At 38.9% G+C, this 24,041-nt stretch overlaps 1 long non-coding RNA gene across 5 annotated transcripts in view; it reads left to right on the top strand.

Moving 5' to 3' along the window:
* The window catches only part of LOC139037765 (uncharacterized), a 92,799-nt gene extending 82,895 nt beyond the window's left edge, over positions 1-9,904 (top strand). Inside the window, exons 3-4 of one of the 5 annotated variants that reach the window (XR_011490656.1) lie at positions 6,818-7,126; positions 7,240-9,904. This is a non-coding gene — a long non-coding RNA (uncharacterized lncRNA). Of the gene's footprint in view, positions 1-2,683; positions 2,826-6,817; positions 7,127-7,239 lie in introns of all 5 variants that reach the window. The other 4 variants (XR_011490659.1, XR_011490663.1, XR_011490658.1 and 1 more) reach the window with 4 other exon arrangements.
* Positions 9,905-24,041: the final 14,137 nt, after the last annotated feature.

Here is a 24,041-nt window from a genome sequence, read left to right as displayed (position 1 = left end):
CAGAACACTCAATGACGTAAATAAAAGCAAGATCGTCAATGACCCACCTCCTAGAGTAATGGAAATAAAAACAAAAGTAAACAAGCGGGACCTGATTAAACTTCAAAGCTTTTGCACACCAAAGGAAACTATAAGCAAGGTGAAAAGACAACCCTCAGAATGGGAGAAAATAATAGCAAATGAAACAACTGACAAAGGATTAATTTCCAAAATATACAAGCAGATCATACAACTCAATGCCAAAAAAACAAACAACCTAATCAAAAAGTGGGGAAAAGACTTAAACAGACATTTCTCCAAAGAAGACATATAGATGGCTAACAAACAGATGAAAAGATGCTCAACATCACTCGTTAATAGAGAAATGCAAATCAAAACTACAATAAGATATCACCTCACACTGGTCAGAATGGCCATCATCAAAAAGTCTACAAACAATAAATTCTGGAAAGGGTGTGGAGAAAAGGGAATGCTCTTGCACTGTTGGTGGGAATGTAAATTGTTTTCCTCAATATGGAAGATGGTATGGAGATTCCTTAAAAAACTAAGAATAAAACCACCATATGACCCAGGAATCCCACTCCTAGGCAGATACCCTGAGGAAACTAAAGTTGAAAAATACACATGTGTCCCACTGTTCATTGAAGCACTATTTACAATAGCTAGAACATGGAAGCAACCTAGATGTCCATCAACAGATGAATGGGTACAGATAAATGGATAAAGAAGTTGTGGTACATATACACAATGGAATATTACTCAGCCATAAAAAGGAATGCATTTGAGTCAGTTCTGATGAGGTGGATGAACCTAGAACCTATTATACAGAGTGAAGTGAGTCAGAAAGAGAAAGATAAATATTGCATTCTAATGCATATATGTGAATATAGAAAAACAGTACTGAAGAATTTATTTACAGGACAGCAATGGAGAAACAGACATGAGAGGATAGGCTTATGGACATGGGGAGAGGGGAGGAGACGGTAAGATGTAGGAAAAAGTAACGTGGAAACTTACATTACCATATGTAAAATAAATAGCCAATGGGAATTTGCTGCATGGCTCAGGAAACTCAAACAGGGGCTCTGTAACAACCTAGGGGGTGGGATGGGGAGGGAGATGGCAGGGAGGTTCAGAAGGGAGGGATTATATGTATACCTATGGTTGATTTATGTTGAGGTTTGACAGAAAATAACAAATTCTGTAAAACAGTTATCCTTCAATAAAAGAATAGATTTTTTTAAAACGGAACTCAATTAAAACAAATTGAAAATTTTATGGTCCTATGGTTAACACTCTGCACTTGCAATGCAGGGGTGCAGGTTGATCCCTGGTCAGAAAACCAGGATCCCACATACTGTGAATCATAGCCAAGAAAATATATTAATTTTTCAAAATTTAGTTTAGATTTGAGTTTAGTTTAAATTTAGATTTAAAGAAAATTGGGAGGATAGTACAGAGATTCTATATATACCCTACACTAAACTTTCTTTATTCTAGGTTCTGATGATTTAATAATGCTAATTTACTTTACATCTACTGCTATATTATTTCTTTTAAAATGAAGATAAAAGATCTAAAAATAATTTTAAAAGGAATTTAAGTATAAAATAGATAATGAATATCGATTCAAGTTCCTAATACTTAAAGACCTTTTATTAAGTGAATTAACCTACAATTGCCTATTAGTTCAGATTTCAATCATCACTAAAATTAAATCTGTGCATTAGCTCTTCTTTTTTGGAGCAGATTTAGCACTTTGATGCTACCTCATCAGACAGCTCCAGTCCCTCATTCTAGCACCCTGAAGCATTATTAAGTGTCCCTGAAAATGACGACACTCTTCTCTTTTACTGGTAGAAAGATCAATATCAATTTTTAAAACCTATAATAGACTCAAATAGAAAAATGATCCTAGAAGTGGACAGAAAAATCAACAGAGATTGGCTCTATGGCAAATTTACCAAAATGATAAAAAATTCTTCTTATCAAAATACCTAAGTCTCCAACTTTTATGGATTTCCAAGGAAACACAGTTCCACTCATCCAAAGTTATCTGTGCTTTGTAACACCCTGTCTATGAAGAATGTGGTTGCTCAGTGTCAACTCTAGAGTCAGCTCCCTCATTCACTGTGTCTTCTTTGAACTTGAGTCCAAAGGAGAAAAATACGGGTTCTTCTCCTGGATGGATTCTCAGCCTCCAATGTGCAGCTGATAACTCAGGATTTCTGTGGGTAAGTCTTCACTTGGTTCGTCATCCTCTAAAGTGATGGATGAGATCCTTACATCTGAGGACCCAATTTGCAAGCATCATCTGTGCCAGTCCATTTTCTATCTGTCTTATTTCTCTTATCTCAGACCTTGGAACTTCCGCACATCTACTGAATCTGCATATGTTTCCATGGCAACTGCATCAGAAAATCAGGGCCAGGGAGTGAGGAATTCAGGTATAAAAATTTAACACAGGTCACTGAAATGTGGGAGCACAAGTATTTGAGTTTGCAATCATTAGCTTCCTTTCCTTAAAAAAAAATAATTGTCCAGGGGCTTCCCCGGTGGTTCAGTGGTAAAGAATTGACCTGCTAATGCAGGAGACACAGGTTCAATCTCTGATCCGGGAAGATCCCACATGCCATGGAGTAACTAAGCCTGTGTGCCACAGCTTTTTTTTTTTTTTTTTCAGGGACACAACATGCTTGGCACACCTGTGCAAATCCTTTATTAGAGCAACAACCAAAGTACAGGATGGCTCACACTTTTGTTCCTGCTATAGCAGCTACTGAGCCTCTGCTCCACAGCCCAGGAACTGCGACTGCAGAGCCCAGGTGCCACACTACTGAAGCATGCATGCAATAGAGCTTGTTCTCTGCAACAAGAAAAGCCACTGCAATGAGAAGCCCACGCCCTGCAGCTAGAGAATAACCCCCACTCACTGCAATTAGAAAAGAACCCCGAGCAGCAATAAGACCCAGCACAGCCAAACACAAATACATAAAATAATTTAAAAAACCATTGTCCAGAAGCTTTCCTATTGGTCATAGGAAAACTAGTCTGGCAATTATTTGTTCATCCAATCTTAAGACCTATTGCATTAGGAGGTAGAGTGTATGTGATGCAAAAATAAAGTAAGTAATTTAATATTTTTATTTTAGAGTCTGATGTGATTATTGGAAAAGATTCTAACATTTTTGAAATGCACAGTACAGAAAATAAAAGATGTTCCTCTTCCTCCCACCATCTTATGCCCCCAAAATAACTACTGCTGGCATTCCTGTGTCCAGACTTGTAGCCCAAATTAACTGTTCAAATGAGAAGCAGATGATTAACAGAGCTAGGGAAGGTTTATTTATATGGTGTTATGTCAAATACACTAAAGATATTTCTGACTGATCTTCCCTCTGCCTGAAATACATTATTCTCCCACATCCTGACTTTATTCAAGACTTTGCTATAATATGGCAATCAGTTCAGTTCAGTTGCTCAGTCATGTCCAAACCTTTGTGACCCCATGGACTGCAGCACGCCAGGCTTCCTTGTCCATCACCAATTCCCGGAGCTTGCTCAAACTCAAGTCCATAAAGTTGGTGATGCTATCCAATTGTCTCATCCTCTGTTGTCCCCTTATCCTCCTGCCTTCAATCTTCCACAGCATCAGGGTCTTTTCAAATGAGCCAGTTCTTTCCATCAAGTGGCCAAAGTATTGGAGCTTCAGCTGCAGCATCAGTACTTCCAATGAATATTCAGGACTGATTTCCTTTAGGATTGACTGGTTGGATCTCTTTGCAGTCCAAGGGACTCTCAAGAGTCTTCTCCAACACTAGAGTTCAAAAGCATCAATTGATCAATTCATCAGTTACTTAACATTGCAATCAGTTCAGTTCAATCATGTCTGACTCTTTGCGACCCCATGGACTGCAGTACGCCAGTTCTCCCTGTCCATCACCAACTCCCAGAATCTACCCAAACTCATGTCCATTGAGTATCGTCTCTGCTTATTAATATGCTGTCTAGGTTGATCATAACTTTCCTTCCAAGGTGTAAGTGTCTTTTAATTTCATGGCTGTAATCACCATCTGCAGTGATTTTGGAGCCCCCCCCCCCCCAAATAAAGTCAGCCACTGTTTCTACTACTTCCCCATCTATTTGTCATGAAGTGATGGGACCAGATGCCATGATCTTAGTTCTCTGAATGTTGAGCTTTAAGCCAGCTTTTACACTCTCCTCTTTCACTTTCATCAAGAGGCTTTTTAGGTCCTCTTCACTTTCTGCCATAAAGGTGGTGTCATCTGCATATCTGAGGTTATTGATATTTCTCCTGGCAATCTTGATTCCAGCTTGTGCTTCCTCCAGCCCAGCATTTCTCATGATGTACTCTGCATATAAGTTAAATAAGCAGGGTGACAGTATACAGCCTTGGCGTACTCCTTTTCCTATTTGGAACCACTCTGTTGTTCCATGTCCAGTTCTAATTGTTGCTTCCTGACCTGCATACAGGTTTCTCAGGAGGCAGGTCAAGTGGTCTGGTATTCCCATTTCTTTCAGAATTTTCCACAGTTTATTGTGATCCACACAGTCAAAGGCTTTGGCATAGTCAATAAAGCAAAAATAGATGTTTTTCTGGAACTCTCTTGCCTTTTTGATGATCCAATGGATGTTGGCAAATTGATCTCTGGTTCCTCTGCCTTTTCTAAAACCAGCTTGAACATCTGGAAGTTCACGGTTCACGTATTGTTGAAATCTGGCTTGGAGAATTTTGAGAATTACTTTACTAGTGTGTGAGATGAGTGCAATTATGCAGTGGTTTGAGCATTCTCTGGGATTGTCTTTCTTTGGTATTGGAGTGAAAACTGACTTTTTCCAGTCCTGTGGCCACTGCTGAGTTTTCCAAATTTGCTGGCATATTGAGTGCAACACTTTCACAGCATCATCTTTTAGGATTTGAAATAGCTCAACTGGAATTCCATCACCTCCACTAGCTTTGTTTGTAGTGATGCTTCCTAAAGCCCACTTGACTTCACACTCCAGGATGTCTGGAGTACAGGATGAAGCAGGGCAAAGGCTAATAGAGTTTTGTCCAGAGAATGCATTGGTCATAGCAAACAACCTCTTCCAACAACACAAGAGAAGAGTCTACACATGGACATCACCAAATGGTCAGTACCAAAATCAGATTGATTATATTCCTTGCAGCCAAAGATGGAGAAGCTCTATACAGTCAGCAAAACCAAGACCAGGAGCTGACTGTGGTTTAGATCATGAACTTCTTATTGCCAAATTCAGACTTAAATTGAAGAAAGTAGGGAAAACCACTAGACCATTCGGGTATGACCTAAATCAAATCCCCTATGATTATACAGTGGGAATGAGAAATAGATTTAAGGGACTAGATCTGATAGACAGAGAACCTGATGAGCTATGGACAGAGGTTCGTGACGTTGTACAGGAGACAGGGATCAAGACCATCCCCAAGAAAAAGAAATGCAAAAAGGCAAAATGGTTATCTGAGGAGGCCTTACAAATAGCTGGGCAAAAATATCGCAATAGGGAAGAATAAATCTGACTCCATATTGGATCAGTTTCTTTTACTTTAACCTTTGTATCTTATTGCTTTTGCTACAAGAATGCTGCCTATAGCCTGAAATACACAGGACATCCCATTCTCAAGGCTCTGACCTTTAAAGGTGTAACACTTTTCCATTTTCTTAGGGACAAAAGGTTGCAGAAGAGAGAATCACATTTGTCTTGTTGAAGGTTTACAGGAACATCATGACCTTACCTATGTGGACAGCTGCCAGAACAAAGGATTCTGACACCAAGAAGTTTGCAGCAACCAGTCACATCCTCTCACCTTTCAATACAAAAGAAGCCTGAATTCTTTCTGCTTGTTTTTTATTTTAAAAGCCAGTATTTATTTAGAGTTGCCCATCTGTTTGTCTTTCTTTTAATTTTTATGTTTTACATTATGAAAGTATGATAATACATTTACAGGAAACTTGGAAAATGCAGAAGAATGTATTATCTAATAAATTAAGATTTTTAGTTGGAGTTTCAGTATCAAACTCTCAAAAATTAATAGAACGAATATACAGACAAGTAGAAAGATACAATAGACCTGAATAGAACTTGAACCAATTCAACATAATTAATATTTATACAGTTTTCACACAACAGTAAGATGCAAATTCAAGTTCTCATAGACTGTAAACCAGGAGACACTGGAACATATCCAGGGACTTATAAAAACAAGATGCAAAAATTTCATGATCTAAAGGTATTGATTTCATATAGAGTCTGAAAAGAAACTTGAATTCTTACTTGGGGAAGAAAGTTATTTGGGACACTAGTCCGCTATATTCTTGGTCTGCTGGCTTTCTAAATATAGCTGCAATGCCTTGCCACAGCACATCATCTCTCAGTTTTTTGGCCTGCCATGCCATGGTGAGCAGTATGAGCTTGAACTCTCCCACGCTTTCATTCACAAAGACTTTGCTGACCACCTTAACTGAAATAACAGCCACTGTCTCTCCAGGCAGCTCTATCTTTCCCCTGCTTTCTATTTCTTTAGAGCACGATCACCCTCTGAGAGTTATTATATATTCATCTGTATACCTGTCTCATTGACTATCTTCCCCTCAGTTCAGTCGCTTAGTCCTGTCCGAATCTTTGCAACCCCATGAACCACAGCATGCCAGGCCTCCCTGTCCATCACCAACCCCTGGAGTTTACCCAAACTCATGTCCATTGAGTTGGTGATGCCATCCAACCATCTCATTCTCTGTCATCCCCTTCTCCTGCCCTCAATCTTTCCCACCATCAGGGTCTTCTCCAATGAGTCAGCTCTTTGCATGAGGTGGCCAAAGTATTGGCGTTTCAGCTTCAACATCAGTCCTTCCAATGAACACCCAGGACTGAACTCCTTTTAAGATAGACTGGTTGGATCTCCTTGCTGTCCAAGGGACTCTCAAGAGTCTTCTCCAGCACCACAGTTCAAAAGCATCAATTCTTCTGTGCTCAGCTTTCTTTACAGTCCTACTTGATGATAATCCTTATGAGGACAGAAGCTCCATCCCTCTGAGTCACAGTATATCACAGCATCACCAGGCCAGACACAGACTGAGACCGTGATGTACGTGTTTGTTGAATCAATAACATGTGGAAGATGCTATGCGTGTCTCTTCTCTCCTACTTGTACTCAGAGCAGACATATCTAATCACTTGAATGATTCCATTTTCCCTTAGATCTGCTCATTTGGATACTCTTCCCCATCTGGGGCTTCCAGAAGCTACTGAGAAGGTACTGGAACTGTTGATGACCAGCAAACCCTGTCCTTGCTGGTCTCGGGTATAACATCTGTGACTTGGATAACTGTAGAATACCGATGTATCAGATGTTAGTACAATTGTTAAAGTCATTTTTATTCCCTTCTTATCATCACTTTGAAAACTGAGTAGTGTGTATATGTCAGTCCCAGCCTCCCAACTTATCTCTCCTCCTGCCTATATCCTACTAACCATAAGTTGGTTTTCTACTTCTGTAACTCTGTTTCTGCTTTGTAGATAAGTTCATTTGTACTCCTTTTTTTTTTTTTTTTTTTAGAATCCACATAAAAGTAATATCACATACTATTTGCCTTTCTCTGTCGAACTTCACTCAGCATGATAATCTCTAGGTCCATCTATATTGCTGTAAATGGCATTATTTCATTATTTTTTTCTGGTATGACATAGATACACTATTATATATAAAACAGACAACTAATAAGGACCTACTCTATAGCATGGGGCAGCCTACTCAATACTCTGTAATGACCTATATGGGAAAAGAATCTAAAAAAGAGTGGATACATGTATATGTATAACTGACTCACTTTGCTGTATATTGGAACTAATACAACGTAAGTCAATTACAATAATTCTTTTTAAGTAAACAATTGACCTAATAAAAGGTGAACGAACTGTCTCCATTGGATCAGAAGGAAACACTGCCAAGGACACAGGATAAGCAGTCACATTTACAAAAACGACAGACCCTCCACTTGCTTTTGAATTCTGTTTTCCCAACTTGCTACCGTCTTTTTACTGATGTTTTTTGACGCTAAAACTGGAATATTAATAGAATCGACCTCTCAGAATTGAGTTGTAAAATTTAACGCTAATAAATATAGAGCAGTTGGAAATTTGGTACATGATAATTTATTTGCTAGTACTATTATCGTAACATTCAATCATAAGAGCCTGTGTTATCAGTATTATTCAACAGTTTTTCTTTTTAGTGTGAACATTCCTGATTATAAGTTCTAAAGAAATGGATTTCAAATATTTTGATCACAACTCACTGCAAGAAATATATTTTATACTTTGAGCAATACATATGTTTACAAAAACATGTGTCCACACACATATACTAAAACAAAATTTCACAAATCTATTTTTATCCTCACTAGCTGCAATGTTGTCAAGTACATCCTACTATGCCCAGTTTTGTTCTATTCTAAGCTAGAATGCTCTAATTGATTTATAAAATAAATATTGGCTCTGACCTATTAACTTATTTCACACCACTAGTGTGCTGTGGACTGCAGCTTGAGACACTGCCCTAGAAGCAGTCTTGGGCTCTTAGAGCAGCAAAGCTTATTGGATATTTATTTTTTCTTATTTTCTGATTTCTAATGTTTTCATCACATCTTCTTTGTTCAATATTATTTTTCCCACTGGTTTCAAATTGTGTTTTACCTATATTAGCTTAGTGGCTAATCTTAAATTTTCGTTAACATATTGTAGGTTTCACCCAATTAATTTATATATATATATATGTATATTTTATTGAAGTATAGTTGACTTACAATGTTTCAGATGCACAGCAAGGTGATTCACTTATTCATATACACATACATTATCTTTGAGATTATTTTCTATTATAGGTTATTACAAGATATTGATTATAGTTTCCTGTGCTATACAGTAAAGCTTTGTTGCTTGTTGCATATCTATTTTTTAAAAATTAGAAATCTAGTATTCTATTCATACTAAGTCAAACAAGTTCACACAGACAATTTAAAAGGCAAAATGCATGTTCTTTCTTAAAATTATATTCCTGGGTCTGTGCATTTGATATAGTCTAGTATTTGAATTTCTTTTTTTTACACTTTTACAGAAAAAAATCAATTCTTGGGCATGGATAATATTTTTTAGAAAACTAGAACAAATGGTAATTAGAACTCTCCACCAGGGAGATGGATCGACCGACTCAGGCACAAGTTGTCTCAAATATCCTTAGGCTTAATTAGACACAAGTTACAGCTGTGGGTATTATTTCTGATTTGCAAAATATATCAGCAGGCATGAAAAATTAGCAAGACATATGTGTAGACTAATCCACCAAATTAAAAGGATTCTGTTTGAGGCTCAGTTTTGCAGATACTGGCCAAATGATTTTGGACACTTCTTTTAATCTGCCACTACATCAGATGCACTATGTATAAAATGGAGGTGTTCATTGCTGCCAAGCAATGTTGTTACAAGATTAATAGAATTTCCTACCCTGTGTTGTAGAGAAACATAGTGTACTTCAGACAAAGAAGATATTTAAGGAAGAAAGCAATGGCTCCAAACAAACAAGCACAAGGAATAGAAGGAAACTTTTCGAGGTGTTGATCATGTTTATTATCTTGATAGTGGAGATGGTATCATGGGTATTTACATATGTCTAAACTTATCAAATGTGCACATTAAATATGTGTGATTCTTTCTATGTCAATTATAACTCAATAAATCCATGTTTTAAAATAAGAAAGTGTGGATCATTTGATTTTTTTGAACTGGAGGTTTTCAAATAACTCATAACCACAAAAATTGTTTATCAAGGTCCTCAACAAATTTTGAACTGCATTTTGTAGTTTATAAACTGAATTGTTAAATAAAACATATGCTCTAAAATTTTTAGTCTGATAAAATTGATTCAATTATTTTTATATAAGACCTCACTTCTATCTGAAGTTCTAACAAAAAATGACTTTTAGAAAAAGAAGTATATTAGTTAATGAAGTTATTCCTCAACAGGAACAATTTAGGATGCTCACAAGGTTATATGAATAAAGTGACTTGTCCATCTAATATTGTCTTGAAAGGAACTTGTGCTATATGCACTATAACCTGGGCTGCAGGAATAAACTTTCACTGGGGCTTTGTTTATATCTTGTATTGTTGTTGGTGCTAAAGAAAAGAGCCCATTGCAATCCTTTTGTCCTTAAAAGGGGACACTCATATGGGGAAACAGAATTCAACACAAGGAATTTCACTTTACATCCAAACTTATTGACTTTTATTGCAAAAGTCAAAAGAATCCTTATATGTAACCATAAGAAGGAAAAACTAAAAATCAGATTTATACCATCATCATGAGACATTCACAAAAAAATAATTTGCTCAGAGTGATTTAAGGGGAATTTTTATTTCCGTAAAACTATAAGAACATTAATTTCCAATGGTGAAAATTCTATGATTAGTCAGAAAGGGCAGGGGTTGTTTTGCTGCTGAAATATGCAAACACAAACACATATCTTTTAATAGTCATAGAAAAACCTCCAATGCATTTAACTATGGCAATGATTTCTGCTCTACTTAAATTATAGGGTCCTCATCCAAGTGAGAAAGGTATTGATTAAAACCAGGGAAACTTTGTGGGCAGAGCAGGGTGGGATGAACTGGGAAAGTCTGACTGTCATATATACACCACTGATACTGTGTATAAAATAGGTAACTAATAAGAACCTACTGTACAGCTCAGGGAACTCTGCTCAGCGTTCCATGGTGACCTAAATGTGAGGGAAATCCAAAAAAGAGGGGATTTATGTATATGTATAGCTGATTCACATTGCTATACAGTAGAAAGTAACACAACATTGTAAGGCAACTCTACACCAATAGAAATTAATTTAAAACAGTAAAACCAGGGAAGCTTCCTACTGTTTGTAGTAAGATCTACTATTCAATGGAGGAGCTGAGAAGTTGATGGCATTGCTTTAGAGTTGCAAAAAGAGAATGTAGTTGGCAAAATAATGTACCCCTCCCAAAGATGTCGACGTCTTAATTCCCAGAACCTGTGTACATATGTTATCATACATTATAAAGGAGGATTAAAGGAGTGGATGAAATTAGGCTTGTCAACTAGCTGACCTTAAAATAAGGAGATTGTCCAGAATTATTTGGGTGGATCCCATATAATCATAAGGATAAAGAAATTTAAATAATGTGGACAAAAGAGGCAAAATTAGAAAGATTCAACTGGCCTTGTTTTAAAGATGGAAGAAGGGGCCATGAGCCAAGGAAAGCAGGCAAATTCTAACACCTGAAAAAGGCCAGAAAACAGATTCTCCGCAGAACTTCCAGAAGTGAGGCATGCTCCTGGCACTTTGATTTTAACCCATAGAGGCCTGTGTAGGGACCTCTCACCCACAGAGTCCATAAGAGTATGAGTTATTTTAAGTCACTAGGATTGTGGTAATTTGTTACAGCAGTGCCAGAAAACCAGTTCAGGATACTTGATCTAAAAATCTGTGAAGATTAAATCCACTGGAAATGAACATATTTTCCTAAATTGTTGAGTGAGATTTTGGTCCAGTTTAGCAGTGACATCAAGTACCTTATTTCTTCATATGAGAAATCTGTGCCAAGACATGGCTATCACCTAACGGATACTACACAACCTTGTAAGGCTGGTGTGCAACAAACAAGCTATACCGACGACCCAGTGAAGACAGTTTTGGCCCAAATTCTGTTAATGCAATAGTGCAGAAATCCTTCTTTACAGAATGGAGGTCTCAGGCCTGGGACAGTCAAAGCCAAAACTGACATCAAGATCACGGTGAGGAAAAATCCGAAAAAACAAGATGATGGAAATTTTAGTGGGTACGTGCAGTCTCTTAGGATACAGGTACTGCAAGGTTCATTATAAACATGAAAACGCACTGGTTAAATACTTTTAAAAATTATTTACTTTTGCTTGTGCTCGGCCTTCGTTGCCACAGTGCGGTCTTTCTTTAGCTGGGGGGGCTACTCTCCAGGTGCTCTGTGTGGGCTTCTCTTGCTGTGAGAGCTGACTCTAGGTGCATGAGCTTCAGCAGCGGCAGCTCACAGGCTCAGCAGTTGCATCATGCAGCACGCAGATTCTAGAATGTGAGCTCCGCAGTTGTGTCTCGTGTGCTTTGCTGCTCTGTTCCCAAATCAGGCTTCAAAGTCACATTCCCTGCACTGGCAGGTGGATTCTTATCCACTGTACCACCAGGGAAGTCCTGATTGAACACTTTAAATTACTCACGTCTCTATATGAAAATAGAGAAAATATACAGAGAGGTCAGCGGTGCCCCTTCCCCCTGATACCCCGCCACCCCACACTGCCCACTGAAGCTCCAAGCCACTTGTAACTGCATTTAAACACTGGACTAAGAGAAGTTTAAAAAAAGAAAAGAAAAAGAAAACCATAGCAAAGATTGGAGGAAATTCATTTCCCTAAATATTTCTCTGTGCCTATCTCTCTGCCTTGGTTGACTTACCCCTTAATCCATCTCTCTCTCTCTCTCTCACACACACACACACAACACACACACACACACAGGCACACACATCTTACCTAACCATGCATTTCCAAATAGGGACATTGGTTGAGAAAATCTAAGAAGATTAATAGGAATTGGGGGATCCTAAATCTCTAGGAAGCAGATCCTCAATGACTGAGAAATGTCTTTTCACCAGTAACTGAGGCAGATTTCTGTGTCAATAAAGCATAGAAGAGACTTGATCAGCTCAGTCTGCTATATTTCTTTTGCATTCCATTATTAACCAATATCAGAAGAACTTGTTTGTCTGCTCTCTGTGGGCTCTTGGGTTTGCTAGAGGATGGTGGCAATGCCTTAGATGCATCTATTTCTACAGAGCTCTGCCTGCATTTGCAGAACTCTAATTAAATACCCTGAGCTTCAGGGCATGGGTTAGGACTGCCAGACAGAGGGAATTGAGCTCTAATCTGTCTTAAAACCGTGTCCCTGATCTCCCTACTCCCTACATCCCAGTACATGTGCTCGAAAGTGAAGGAAATGGGGCAGTGATGTGATTCAGGGGGTGTGGAGAGCCATGCTGCAGAGATGGTTAGACAGCTGGCATTTCCCACATCACTTGCTCATTTTCACTCTCAGGACCACCCGATTCCTAATCAGACTTTAGATGCCTCATCAGCTTTAGATATTTTGGAATGAGGTGTGGCAGAGGGTAGAGTTGCTATAATTCCACCTGCCACATGATTGCAGGAAACTCAGTGTATTTCCCTGCCTTCTCCAGGTAAAAATAAAATTGACCAAGAGGGTCTCTTCACAGTAATGGACTTATGCTGCCAAACCCTACCTGCTGTCTGGTCAGAAACCTGGACAGGGGCTGTTCTCTCCCTTTTATATCTACCAGAGGGCACATGCAGATTGGGGAAATGGCTATTTTTTAAGATTTTTTTTTTTTTTTATGTGAGCCATTCTTAAAATCTTTATTGAATTTGTTACAATATTGCTTTGGAATTTTCTTGTGTTTTTGGTTTTTTGGCCACGAGGCATGTAGGATCTTTAGCTACCCAATTGGGGATCAAACCCACTGATTGGAAGATGAAGTCTTATCTATTGGACAGCCAGGGAAGTACGAGAAGTGGCTATTTTAATCATTTATCTATTTTGTGTTTTCCCTGCAATTGGAACAAGCATAGTGCGTTTGTTCTATGTACTACATATGAAACAAGTAGCTTTATGTGATGTCCTATAATATCTGCTTCTACCTGGATGGGGTGAAAATACATGTGGGGTCCCACTCTGTCATGCATCCTGCCATCAACACCACACATGCTCACTTCTCACCAATCCTCACTCCTGAGCATCTCTCTAAGCAACGAGTTACATCTAACATGAAAGGGGCTTCTATCAGAGAAACAGATGAGCTTGTTCATGAAGGGAATGAAAATTGAAGCCACTGATGAGCTATTGTGTCATTGCTGTAGTTTTTCAGTCACTAAGTTGTGTCTGACTCTTTGTGACCCCATGGACTGTAGCCCACTAGGATCCTCTGTCCATGGGATTCTCCAGGCAAGAATACTGGAGTGGGTTGTCGTTTTCTTCTTCAGGGGATATTTCTGACCCAGGGATTGAACCCTCACCTCCTGCATTGGCAGGCGGATTCTTTACCACTGAGCCACCAGGGAAGCCCCTACTGTGTCATAAATGATTACAAATTGCAGTGCTATTTACAGTTTCACGTGGCACAGAGCCCTGGAATTGTGTCTGCCCAGTCTTTCCATTAAGGGGTCTAGCTATGACCAGAACCCATTTGGAAACTGGACATGAGAGTGTGAGCCTACTATAAAGGTCAGGGTGCTGTGTAGTCTGAAACCAAATTGTGAGTCAAGTCTTTAAAGAAGAACCAGTTTCTAAAGAAGAGAAGCTTAAGATTTAGTCTCAACACAATGCTTGTGGGCTGGGTGGGAGCAAAACTGAAATACTATGTTAAATTCCCATTATAGTTGTTAGGTTAGGTTCAATTTCCCAGAGAAAGTGAAATCTTGCTGAAAAGCTGAGACCTTGGGTTTTTATGAGCTTTGAACATCTTTTGAATAGTTATTTGACATATAATAAGTATATGGCACAGCTATACTTATACTACTAAGGACATGCATAAGCATAGTTTCAAGGACTTATAAGTTAAGGACATCTGCAAATAACCACAATTTAATTATCTCATTTAAAATGAATACTTCTTAAAGAGAAAGACAAATATATGTCACAACACTTATATATAGAATCTAAAACATGTATGACACAAATGAACTTATGTATGAAACAGAAGCAGCTTCAGAGATGTAGAGAACACACTTGTGGTTGCCAAGGGGGAAGGGGGTTGGGGGAGGAATAGGGTGGAAGGTTGGGGTTAGCAGACGTAAGTTTTTATCTAAATAGAACGGATAAACAACAAGGTTGTACGGTAGAGTAGCGGGAACTATATTCACTATCTTGTGATAAACCATAATGGAAAAGAATATGAAAAACATATATATATATATACACATGTAAAACTGAATCAATTTGCATATAGCAGAAATTAACATAATATTGTAAATCAACTATGCTTCAGTTTATAAGAGAAAGAAAATGAATACTTAGCATTATTAAATTTTGTGTAAATATAAAAAATGCCCCCAATTTAGTTATATCATAAGTTGATATTATGAGGGTCCCGCCTCCAACTTAACAAGTCGGCCTTGTTTTCTTTAAACTCAACAAGTCTTGTGTTTAGGTTACTTTTCTCTAAACCACCTTTGGCTGCTTATTCTGACAGAGCTTATTTTGTAGCTGAAGTTAATCTAAATAGCTCAACAAAGAAAAGAGTGCTTTGTTTTGTCTAAAAGCTTTTGGTCAGCAGTCTTATGGAAAATTCGAGTATTGACTAGAAGAAATAAAATCAGCTTTCATCACATAGACCTGAATATGAAGTTTCAGCTACTCCAACTAAAGTAAGAATTATAACCTCAAGGGGAGAAAATGGACAATAGGTTTGTTTTGGCTTATGGAATTTCCAGGGCAATTCCCACAATACCACATGTCATGGGGCAACATGGAGCTATTATCGTCCCCATTTTACAGACAGGAACACTGAGGTATGGAGAGGCAAAAGTGTTCCATGAGGCCAGGAGCAGTCAGACCTGGGATCAGACCCAGACAGTCTTGCTCTGGTATCCAAGCTCCTATTCACATTCTGACTCGAGGACCTGCTGGGCTATCCAGCACCCAGGTGACCTTGAATCTTTTTTTTCTTTTTTTTTTTTTGGTTGCTCTGTGAGTCTTTTGGGATCTTAGTTCCCAGTGAAAGTCCAGAGTTCTAACCACTGGACCACCAGGGAATTCCCAAATGACCTTGAATCTTAAATGTACCCTTATGTATCGCGAAATAACACTGTGGAACTTGTGAATATCAATGAGGTAGTCAATAGGTTGCCAAGGTATATTAACCTGGGCTCTAGAAGGTAAGGGCTTACTTGCTGGCTTAGACAGTGAAGAATCTGCCTGCAATTCAGGACACCTAAGTTCAATCCCTGAGTCAGAAACACCCCTGGGGATGGGAATGGCTACCCACTCCAGTATTCTTGCCTGGAGAATCCATGGATAAGGAACCTGGCCCACTATAGTCCGTGGGGTCACAAAGAGTCAGACCCGACCGAGAAACCAACAGTTTCACTTTTTTTTCATCTTACTCATGCCAGGCTAGGCAGTTCTGTGTGCATGACTATCTGGGCTGCCCAACTCCGTGCCCCCCTCATGCCCCCTACACACCACCCCTCTGGTGAGCTGCCCTCCACACCGTTAGCATCTCTACCCCCTACTCTTGTCACTTTTTCCACCTGAAATGTGCCCTCTAGGAATCCTGGATTGTCCACTCTTAAAGGACCACATTCATTTCATGATTCCAAACAGCAATGGCACACACTGTCTACACCAAACTGTCTTGCTCCTAAGTCCTGTCTACACCTTCTGTATGTTTGCATGTTATCTTCCCAAAGTGCAAGACCTCCAAGTGCAGACTAAGAGGTTGATTACAATATCTAAGGCACCTAGCATAGATTTCACTTCCCAGTGGGTGAAAGTACTATGAATTCTGATTGATCTGACTGTGTCACTCACGGAGCCCTAACCACCTGGATCATTGTTATTGATCACTGTATTCCAAAGCTCTTGTAGATCTCCCTCCACATTTTATTCACTATTACCAACTCATTACTCTTAATTCCCTAATGAGAGTGCTGTGGGGTAAATGATCCCCAAGACAGTATGTTGAGAGCTTTAGATGCCAGGCAAACCCATACAAATCCAGGTGGATCCTGTGTTTTGCAAACGGATGACTAGTATATATCTTTCAACACATGCAAATTTCTTCTTCAAAGTGTTAGAATTTGGTCTGAAGAGATGTATCTGTGAGAAAGATGATAAGTAATTTTTGATGTATTTTTTAATTGAGGTATAGTTGCTTTACAATGTTGTGTTAATTTCTGCTGTATGATGAGGTGAATCAGCTATATGTATACACACAGCCCCTCCCTCCCCAATTCCCCCTCTAGGCCATCACAGAGCACCAAGCTGAGCTCCCTGTGCTATACATCAGCTTCCCACTAGCTGTCTGTCTTACACATGGTAGTAGACATGCCAATCCCATTCTCCCAATTCATCCCACCTCTCCTTCTCACTCTGAGTCCACACGTCCATTCTCTACATCTGCCTGTCTATCCCTGCCCTGCAAGTAGGTTCATCTGTACCATTTTTCTAGATTCCATATATAGTCATTAATGTGAGATATTTGATTTTCTCTTTCTGACTTACTTCACTCTGTACAACATTGTCTAGCTTCATCCACATCTCCACATATGACCCTGTTTCATTTCTTTTTATAGCTGAGTAATATCCCATTGTATATATGTACCACATCTACTTTATTCATTCATCTGTCAATGGACAGATAGGTTAAGTTGCTTTCAGGGCCTGGCTAGTTTTTGGTGTATTTATTTTATTCATTCTTAAATGGAAGTATATTTTAAAATAAAAGTTTTGGCTCTCATAGAAGCAATTTAAAACTCAGAAATGTAAAAACACAGTAGCCCAGCTCAGAATAATACCCCATCTCTAAAACTTGTGGCCCACATGATTACAAATACTCTATAGGTCATCCAGCTGTAAAGAGAGGGATGAGTTTGGCTTTTAAAATTATTTTTTGGCTTCAACAACACTTAGAATCCAATTTCCACTGGCAGGGATGAGTCATGTCTCTCCCTGGTCCTCTCATAGCTGGTGGGGAAGAGTAATCATGTGTATTGATCTCTCTGACTTCCTATCTATTCATATTTTCAAAAGATGTGTGGGGAACACATTTGCTTTGACAGCACTGTGCTTCTGATCAAGTGAAAAACTCTGAGAAAAATCAGAAGCATCTATTACGTTTCAACCTGACTCATAACTCTGGAATACATGGGTAGTAGCATAAAGGGTGTATTTCCAGAGACATAAGGATTTTCCTCTAATAAAATTATGGTCATCAGAAACATCTTATCCATTTAATGGAAACTGAAAATATCACTCACCTAAAAATATTGTTTTGGCTACTACTTAGCAGGTTGAAATTTCTCTCTGCTACCTCAATTCCTTTTTAAGAATTCACCATGAAAATGTCCAGCATACAAAAAGACATAAAATATAATACAATATGGGGGAGGGATGAACGAGAGTTTGGGATTAGTGGATGTAAACTGTTATATATAGAATGGATAAATAACAAGGCCCTACTGTATAGTGCAGGAAGCTCTATTCAATATCTGGTGATAAGTCATCATGGAAAAGAATATGAAAAAGAATGTATATATATATGTATAAATATACTTATTTTGTATATGTTTGTTGTACAGCAGTAATCAACACAACACTGTAAATCAACTATGGTGATGGTGATTTAGTTGTTTAGTCATGGCCGACTCTTTTCAACCTACTATATGGACAGTAGCCCATCACCCTCCTCTGTCCATGGGATTTTCCAGGCAAGAATACTGGAGCGGGCTGCTATTTCTTTCTCCAGGGGAACTTCCCAATCCAGGAATTGAACCCGGTCTCCTGTATTGCAGGCAGTCTCCTGCATAGCAGGCGATTCTTTCCTGACTGAGCAAAATCAACTACACTTCAACAAAAATAATGGAGACTCCTCAATAATTGGATGCTAATTTATAGAAGTCAACATGCATAAGAAATCATTTCGATTGGGATCAGGAGCCAAGAGGAAGACAAAGTCACTTTTCGGGAAGTCTTGTCTGTGTTTAGATTTAACCTACTTTGCTTAAGAAAAGCCACCTGTATTCCGTGTCGGCAGATACCTGGGGATTTGCCAGTTATTCCCTCCAAGATAATTTCCTGACTCAACAAATGAGCATTGCAGGTGGAAGAAAATAATAACACTTTTCTGACACCGTGTCCAGGATAAAGACTCCACATTTAACAAGAATAAATAACCAATTTTCCCCTACCCAGGTTTAAAAGTAGGTCAAGAAATTAGGTTAAGGAATTCAGAAGCCCCTTGTTATCTCTGTGCCTTGAATTTCAAGGGTTTGAAGCACGTGTTGGCCTCTCAAGATCGCAGGAGGCTGCAGGGCTGGAAGGTAATTATGGACTCTTCCTCCCCTGTTCACGTTGCTCTGGACAGGTGACCCTTTATATAAAAATCTCAAAGTAGCGTGTCAATTTCCACTAACTTTCTGTAATAGAAAAAAAAAAATGCTATTGAAGCTCTGAGCAGAAAAATGCAGCTATTGTGTTCAAAGCTCTTTAGTTTCCATCTGACAGCAAAAGACAATGGTTTTGGGTGTGACAAGTCAATCCATTGTGCTCCATCCTTACTAGAAGCACTGCTCAATACCTGAGCCTTCAGCCTGGGAGAACTCTATTCAGGTGACTCTTTGCAGAGGTCTCAATTTTCAAGAGAAAAAAAAAAGAGTGATTTCCACGATGGAGATTAACAGGAAGGAAAGCCAAAAGCTAGAGGTGATGCTCGATTTTTCCACTGGCCAGGCAGGCAGTGGGAGTCAGTGGAATAGTCTGTGTTGGGATTTTATAAAACCTTACCAGCCACAAGAGATGGTCCAGGATTCCAGAAAAGTGATACTGATCCAAGTGATCTGGAGCCACAGTATTCATTAACCTCCTTCTAGCAATAGCAAGAATGTATTTTAATTTCAAATGACATATTATTTGTAACATGATGAAAGTGTGATTGGTATTCTTTGTTGATGGAAGAAATAAATTACAGTATCGAGGTTGATGGCAAGACCAGAATTAAGATTCTCTTTCTGTGTGACTCATTGGGACCAAATTGGTTTCTAGACAAGGCAACGGATACAGGAGGGTTTCTGAATTTTGAATACAACTTCATGAACTTGTTCAGAGGCTTTTAGTCAGTGTTCCGACAGCTAATTACCTTCCCTTTCCAGGCAACCGGAAAAGAATAGTTCTTATTTTTTTAAGTGGTTTATCACTACTATGATAAATCAATCTAACCACTCAGTCAAATGGTATAAAATTATTTCTACATATTAGCAATAAAATAGATATATAACTTATATGGCCTGAAATAAATATTGCTCCTTTTAAACTGATCATATAGGAAAGAGCAGTTGCATAAAAGGAAAGCAAACAAACATGGACATTTTAAGCTAAAAAGGGTTTTTATCATTGCTACTCCTGATACTATTTAATTGTAGCCTCGGATTAATCATTTCAAAAACTGTGTTTTTGAGATAATAACCTTCATATATTTTTTCAATGACTACAAAAGAAAAATATATTCATTGCAGAAGTTAGGGGATGCAAATAATTTGTGATATAAGTCATACATCTACCAAGAACAACTATTTTTATTGTATATTCCTGGATGCTTGCTCCTTAGAAGAAAAGTTATGACCAACCTCGATAGCATATTAAAAAGCAAAGACATCGCATTGCCAACAAAGTTCTGTCTAGTCAAAGCTATGGTTTTTCCAGTAGTCATGTATGGATGTGAGAGTTTGGACTATAAAGAAAGCTGAGTCTGGAAGAATTGATGCTTTTGAACTGTGGTGTTGGAGAAGACTCTTGGACTGTCCCTTGGACAGTTGGAGAGTTGGAGAGCCCCTTGGGCTGCAAGGAGATCCAACCAGTCCATCCTAAAGGAGATCAATCCTGAATATTCACCGGAAGGACAGATACTGAAGATGAAACTCCAATACTTTGGCTACCTGATGTGAAGAACTGACTCATTGGAAAAGACCCTGATGCTGGGAAAGATTGAAGGCGGGAGGAGAAGGGCACGATAGAGGATGAGATGGTTGGATGACATCACTGACTTGATGGACATGAGTTTGAGTAAGTTCCAGGAGTTGGTGATGGACAGGGAAGCCTGTCGTAGGACAGTCCATGGGGTTACAAAGATTTGGACATGACTGAGCGACTAAACTGAACGGAAACACATACATTTCTTGTGTTACACAGAAACTTCGAATTAGCTAACTCCTTTACACATGGTAATGCATATGCTTCAATGATACTCTCTCAATTCCTCCCACCCTCTCTTCCCCTGCTGTGTTCACAAGTCTGTTCTCCATGTCTGAGAATTCCTGCCCTGCAAATAGGTTCATCAGTACCATTTCTCTAGATTCCATATATATGCATTAACATGTGATACTTGTTTTTCTCTTTCTTACTTCACTCTGTATAACAGGCTATCCAGGTTCATTCCACTAGAATGCATGGGTGGGGGGTGGCAGGGAGGTTCAAGAATGAGGGGATATATGCGCACTTATGACTAATTCACATTGCTATACAGCAGAAATTGACACAAAATTGTAAAGCAATTATCTTCCAACTAAAATAAATTTTAAAAAAAGAATACATATATTTCTTTATTTACTGTATGTGTATAATTACAGCCTACTGTTTTCACTTACTGTATCATGAAGCTGTACAATGTATTATGTATTTTTTTCTATAGCATCAGTTTTAATGTCTTCACTGAATTCAGTTGAAAACAGTGTATTTTATGTATCTGATTTCATAATCTTGGGACTTCTGACGAGTTTCATAGTCATTGATAATTACATCATTCACAATATCTTTGAACATATGTCCAATTATTCCCTAGGATAATTTCTAGAGGTAGAATTTCTGGGATTTGCATACATTTGAATACATTTGCCCCTCCAAAAGTACCATTAAGAGTGTTTCTTGATATCTACTCATTTTACCCTGTGCAGAAATTGTCCTATAATTGTCCCCTTGATCTATGGATTAACAACCCCTGGAAAACAGCAGACTTGTGGCAGCAAACTAGATAAAACCTAGAGTCTCAAAAAAATAAAAAAAATAAAAAAAATAAAAAAAAAAACCTCGAGTCTCTATATAGTCTCTCTATAGGCCTCTTCATAGGGGCCACCCACTCTTTTCCTAAGACTGGCTCCATGCCATCTTTCTTGAGTTTTCAGACAAGGAACTGAGGGCTCCTGAGAGATGCAGGGAGATTCTTGGGGACATCTTATACCCTACGACACTGTTAGGAAGGAGAGCGCTTCCCAGTCTTTCCCGAGCCAGCAGAATGCTCTGTCTGCTTTGTATCTGTGTCCATGTGTGTGTGTGAAAAATTTGGACATAGAAGGCAAAAATCAAACAACCCAAAACAAAAGTTAAGCAGCAAATTCACTATTAAATGAAGGTCAACTCAATTAAACCATAATGTAGGTGTTTAGAGCATGATGAATACTCAGAATATCATTACACCCGTGAGACCAGCTCCCAGCTCAAGAAACAGCATGTGACCAGCCTGGGTGGCCCATGCTCCCTCCCTTCCTGTTACCACCTACTTAAAGACAACCACCGCCCTCACTTCTAACAGGAAAATGGATTGATTTACCTGTATCTGTACTTTATAGAATTAGAATCATACAAGTATGTAGTTTGCTTTTTCGTTGACTTCTTAAGCAAACCTGTGATGTCTGAAAGATTGGCAGCCTGTGTTTCTGAATATATCTGGCTTCTTTTGCAAAACATTATGTTACCAGAGCTACTGCAGATTTTTCCTCAAAGCCTATCAACCTCCATCTCTAACAGAAGTTAGCATAAGTCTTTAAGTTCTAGGGTCCAGAGTTAATAAAGAAGGCTATCAACCAACAAACAAAAGTACCCAAATGGAACCAGCTGGGGCCAAGATGGCACTGAATCTGACTTCCAACATATCCTGTCTCATTATATGCTTATTTGACTATATTAGCATATTAAATGACACAGCTACCAGCAGGCAGGGTTGGACATGAAGGAGGGAAAGAGGACAAAAGAGGGGTGGCACTCTTCTCCCTTGAGAAGCCCTGCCCCTCCGTTGGTAGACTAATGCATATGCCTCCCCATCCCTAGCCTCATGCCTCCTCTCTTTGTCTTTACTTTCTAAAATTAAATCCCTCTCCAGGTGGGTGAGAAGCTGATCTGTGAACTTAGCTCTCCTTCTCCATTCTTCTACCACTGAATAAAGCTCACGCTTCTGATTCACTATTTGGCTGCTCAAAACCTAATGGAAAAAGTTTTAAAAAGCCTCAGTTGGACTAGTGCCAAGCAGGATCCATACAACTTAATTTGGTAACAATTATGGTACATGGAGTTGTGGATAAGTTTTCTTGTTGCTGTAGAATATTTCTGAGTATGAAGATCACTTTATCATTCCCACAGGCGCTTCTTGAGACTCTACTACGGGCCAGCTATTTTCTAGATTTTTAAGAATATTCAGGTGACCAAGGTCAGATAAAATTTGTATTTTATTGGAGGCACATATGACTCAAAAGTTTGGGGGAAAAATAAGTATTCCATGGACCATAATGCTGTGAGTGTGAAGGAGAGTGAGATGATGAGTAGGAAATACAATTTAGGGGACTTTCCTGATGGTCCAGTGGCTAAGACTCCACACTCCCAATGCAGGGGGCCTGGGGTTTGACCCCTGGTCAGGAAACTGGATCTCACATGCCACAACTAAATATCCCATGTGGAGCAATGAAGATCAAAGATCCTGTGAGCTGCAATTAACCAAATAAATAAATATTTTTAAAAAGAAAGAAAGGAAAATGGTCTTCAGAGGTCATTTAAAAAATCTCCAAATGGGGGGTCTTGGACTGAGATCTAAATGAAGATTGGGGGCCAGCAAAAATAAGATGGACTGTCAGATCATTCCATAAGAATGAGACAGGTCAGTGAGACAAAGGCCCTGAAATGGAAACAAATCCAGTCTCTCTGAGGCAGAGATATGAAGGGCCCTGTGACAAGAACATGATGAGAACAGGGGGGAAATGCATGATGGGATTTAAAGGTTGGAAGGAACCAAATGCTCAAGATTTCTAAAGGCTCCAGATTCTCTTCTATTGGTGCATCTATGTCCCAGAGCCTAATCCCACCCTTCTTCCAAGGGCTCCAGTCAGATAAGTT

The sequence above is a fragment of the Odocoileus virginianus genome, chromosome 12, assembly GCF_023699985.2.
Source record: "Odocoileus virginianus isolate 20LAN1187 ecotype Illinois chromosome 12, Ovbor_1.2, whole genome shotgun sequence".
NCBI lineage: Eukaryota > Metazoa > Chordata > Mammalia > Artiodactyla > Cervidae > Odocoileus > Odocoileus virginianus.
This window is presented reverse-complemented; position numbering and strand designations above follow the sequence as displayed.